At 43.8% G+C, this 4,722-nt stretch overlaps 1 non-coding gene and 1 pseudogene across 1 annotated transcript; both read left to right on the top strand.

Annotated features, from left to right (window-relative positions):
- The first annotated feature begins 577 nt into the window (after positions 1-577).
- TRNAC-GCA (transfer RNA cysteine (anticodon GCA)) lies at positions 578-648 on the top strand. The gene has a single exon. It is a non-coding gene; the product is annotated as a tRNA-Cys (tRNA).
- Positions 649-2,658: 2,010 nt separating this feature from the next.
- LOC123055226 (cytochrome c biogenesis CcmF C-terminal-like mitochondrial protein) lies at positions 2,659-3,986 on the top strand (annotated as a pseudogene).
- Positions 3,987-4,722: the final 736 nt, after the last annotated feature.

A 4,722-nucleotide genomic window follows, 5' to 3' on the forward strand; every position in this document is an offset into this window, starting at 1 on the left:
GTGCTAGCCTTCAGACTATACTTTATTGTAGGGAAAGGGAAAAAATGGAGAATATCTTTAAGAACCCTAGAAAGAATTTCACTTGGAGCAACAGGGGTCAGGTCACACTATATCAATATCATAATTCTCTTTTTTTTAATTGATACTGATTAGCCGTAAATCAATTTGATTTTGTTATGCCATTAAGGAAACACTATTTGGGATACAATACCCATTTTAGAACCGTTCACTACTAACAAATAGAAAATATCAAAATAACAAATAATAACAAATAATATAGTTAATGGTTCCAATTTTTCCTAAATTTGGCAGTCTGTGACTGGAAATCCTTTCTCTTTTCAATAGAAAGAGAAGGTATTTAAGCAATGTGTGTTTTGAGATACAATCAATCGAAGAGAATAAAACTGGGTCCAATAAAAAACAGGAATGAATTTATTAAAAGGGATTGGAAAGGGATAAGTACAAAGGGATTCAACGATCTAAAAAATCAAAAAGGGTTTAATAATCCCCTCCTACGAATAAAAATTAGTAAAATAATGTGGATGAATAAGATTTTGCTCGATTTTGGATCGGATTTGGCGGCATGGCCAAGCGGTAAGGCAGGGGACTGCAAATCCTTTATCCCCAGTTCAAATCTGGGTGTCGCCTGACCAAGAAAATACTTAGGATTTCTTATTGTACTGATTGAACTCGACAAATTCTTGCCCTGCATAAGCAAAGGAAAAGAACTAGGCCTGTCGATACTGGATTTTACCATAGTTCTAGTTCTAAAAAAGACTGTCAATTTCTTCTTAAAAATAGGGCTCTCGCAGGGTTCTGGGTAGTGGCCCAAACCGATACCAATAGGGATGAGGGATATATACTTATGAATTTCAGAATTGGTTCTATTCCGCAATTCATAACTACGAAAGTAAGAGGTCGGAAATCTTGGTATCCAAAGGTCCCTAAAGGACATTCCTTTTTTGCTCCTAGGATTGAAGAAGAGATTATACGAAAGACTATCAAGACTTCCTAATTATCTGACACTACCTACACTAAAGTAAGGTCTACTGACTCTGTCTGGAATTAGATTGGATAGGCTGATGGGAAATTTAGGAGTTGTGGAAAGAAGAGACTTTCTTTCCATACTTACGAGAGACTCCGAGTACTCAAACATTCAATCAGGATGGTCGGTTAGCTCTTATCTTTTAGAATAACTTAGTAAAAAAGTAAAAGTAATAAATAAAATGAATCTCCTAACTCGGTAGCCCATGAGGTTCCAATGGTTAGTTTTGGATTTTTTCAGGCAAGAAAGCAAAGAAGAAGGGAGGATTCTCTATTACCAACTTCCCCCATTGTCCTGTCCTCATTGGTCATTCATCTTTCCCGATCTAGTGCCATCGTTCTTCAAGGTGCCGGAGGGTTTGAAGCATACCTACTACCCCTCCCCTGAGCTTAGTTCAGAGTTGCCTCAGCGCGCTCGAGTAATAACTGGGAAAATCAAGGCTGGACAGGTCTTCGAGCCAACTTCAGGAAGAAATGCAAGTGAAAGAGAATGCTCTCGAGGGTGCAGGAGTCTTTTTCTGTCTTTCTTATTTGAAATCCAAATCGAAATGCCTCAACTTGATAAATTGACTTATTTCTCACAATTCTTCTGGTTATGTCTTCTCCTCTTTGTTGGAAGATGAGTACACATCGGGTAATCCGCCCATGAGAGCCCAATCACAAGAGGCTCATACGGAAAGCAATCAGCCCATAGCCCAATATCGAGACCACAGCCTATTATTCAAACCACAAAGGATCCGTCTTTCATCGTCCAATCTTCTCGATCGAACATATTGACATCAATACTCCTTTCCATGGCCATTCACGGCCCACGAAGATCAACCACTCGTGCCCGAGATCACTATCCAATCAAAAACCAGACTTCCAAGATCCATCTCACTCAGACCCTTTTGAATGTAGCGGATAACAACGGAGTGGGGCTATCGAATTGATATGTATTCGAATCTTAGGAGCTGGTAATCACTGATATGCTCATATTGGTGACGTTATTGTTGCTGTAATCAAAGAAGCAGTGCCCAAAATGCCTCTAGAAAGATCAGACAGAAGTAAGACGAGCTGTAATTGTACGTACATGTAAAGAACTCAAACGTGACAACGGTATGATAATACGATATGATGACGGTTGTCATTGATCAAGAAGGAAATCCAAAAGGAACTCGAGTTTTTGGTGCGATCGCTCGGGAATTGAGACTTATGAATTTCACTAAAAGAGTCTCATGAGCTCCTGAGGTATTAAAAATACTAGTAGTAGAGACTATGATATAGTAGGGTATCAGAATATAGATCAATTAGTAGATTGTGTCTGACGCATATACATGAAAAAAAAGAATAATTAGATAATAATAAGAATAAGAATTCGAATCTTAATAAAAGGAAGGGTTCGAATAGCATCTACTAATATTACCGAAAACTTTGTGAAAATACTTCTATGAGAAGGTTTTATTGAAAACGTTCGAAAACCATAGGGAAAGTAACAAATCTTTCTTGGCACGTGCCCCTGCTCCTGCTCTTCGAACTAGTCATTAATGGTCGGCAACATAGGTACCCTTTTTCGGTATGCGTTGCGAACACTTTCATTTTTAGTGTCTCATCTTCTCTGGAGAAGCTCAAATCGAACGGATAGAGCAGATGGTCCAACTACAGAACTTTTTCATTACTTCCATGGTCGTGCCCCGTGGCACGGCAGCACCCGTACTATTGAAATGGTTCGTCAGTAGAGATGTTCCCACTGGTGCCTCTTCTTCTAATGGTACTATAATTCCTATTCCTATCCCTTTATTCCCTTTTTTGGTCTATCTACATTTAAGGAAATTCATACGCTCCATGGACAGAGCAAAAAGTGGAGTGTTGGTCAAAGCAAGCCGCCCTATTCTATTACCAGACAAAATGGAGAGAAGCTCATCCGCTAGAAATGCTTTATTTTGTTTCGTTCCCGTTCTTCATTTCCTTATTATCGAATCCATGGGGGACTTGTCATATTTAGAATCTTTCTGCGGTCTGCTCTGTTTACAATTCTTTCGTACTCTCTTCTCTTTACCACGCGATAGGTCAGCGAAGCGTGAGCGGGCGCTCCGAAGTAAAGGCCAAACACTTCGGCCTAAGGGGAATGAGCAACAAAATGACAAGATGAGGTGCCCTGGGCACCCCCATATAGAAAGAAGGGTCGAAGGTTTTGGGCCTGTAGCTTTCCCCGCCCCCCCTCGTCGAGTGGTGCTTGTTTGGGGGGTGTGCCACCAGAAAGCGGGCTTGAAGCTCTCGCCTTACCAACGAGCCGACTGCTGATGGCTGTTGGTCACGACTACTACAAAAAAGTGAAGATGAATCTTTCTATTTCACATGGAGGAGTGTGCATCTTTATGTTGGGTGTTCTTCTGTCGTGCGACCCGATGGCTTATGTGCGACCTGTGGCCCACGCCTCCTATTCTATTTGTTCAGGGCGGGCAGCGTGAACTCTGATTCGATCCGGGTATTCAATCCCGCCGCTGAGATGCTCAGTTGACTCCTTAACCTTGATAGGAAGATGGCTTATTCCAAAATTCGTGCATAAGGGTAAGGAACTTTGGATGAATTAATGCGAATGGGTGTAAGCCTCGCTGCTCGGAAACACCCAGTGCTGACCACACTGAGAGACACGAAAGCGCAGGTAATGCCAGTTGGCAAAGTGGCATTAAGCATCCCTAGCGGTACGCAAAGAGAGGTCGTGATGATATCATCTACGTCCGTACCGCTCCTCGTGGAGTAGATCCCGCATCCAACCAACCCTTTTTTGACCAGGGAACGGGAGAATTCCCACTACCGCTGGCAGGCCAGCCGGGCCGTGAGCGCGGTGGGAACGGGCTTCCCAAAAAGCGAGCCCCGGCCCGGGTCAGCATAGAATGGGGGGGACGGCCCTAATGTTGTGTTGGCCGGGTTGCGGGCGGATAAAAGAGGACGTGGGGACTCAGGTCGGGGCATAGCGTAACTAAGAGAGCTATTCCATTTAGGGCGAGACAGAATGGGCGGGCACAAGTGGTCTGGTGTCCGAGCCGATTGGTCAGACGACGACTACTGCACATATTATATTAGCCGCCTATCCCGGAATGGACTGGGATGGAATAGAAAGAACGCGAAGCAGCAAGCAAGGGATGAGCGCTTTGTTGCGCCTGCGCATACGTTTTCTTGCTGGGTCGGTTTGTTTTTGGGGGGTGGGGCAATAAGCTTGCTTCTTCACAAGCTTATCCCCGCCCCCTTTCCTGTCCGTCCCGACCGGCAGCAGTTGTGTCTCCCCATCTCTCCTCAACTTCCCCGGTCTTCGGCCCGAGCTGTATGAGGCAGAAACTCGTCCCACGTACGGTTCGGAGGCCGAGCCCCACCCCTGCAATAATGGTACGGCTTAGGTCAACTAATACGAATAAGATACAGTTCACTCAACGATTGCCCTTGGGTCCCGAACTCCATATGGGGAAAGAACGTTGTTGTTTGCGAGGTCTCGATCATTTACATGGACCCACTTCTCATTCCATTTGTGGGAATTTGATGATTTATAAACCGTCCCCAACGAGCGAAAGGTTCATGTTTGAACATGATGAATCACTTCGTGCTGACCTGTTGCCCATAAACTTTCCTGCCTCATATGAGAATGGAAAACTGGAAGATTTTCTGCATCGGTGGATGAAGAATCACGAACATAAGAATTTC

This window comes from Triticum aestivum, chromosome 2D (genome assembly GCF_018294505.1).
Source record: "Triticum aestivum cultivar Chinese Spring chromosome 2D, IWGSC CS RefSeq v2.1, whole genome shotgun sequence".
Classification (NCBI taxonomy): Eukaryota; Viridiplantae; Streptophyta; class Magnoliopsida; order Poales; family Poaceae; genus Triticum; species Triticum aestivum.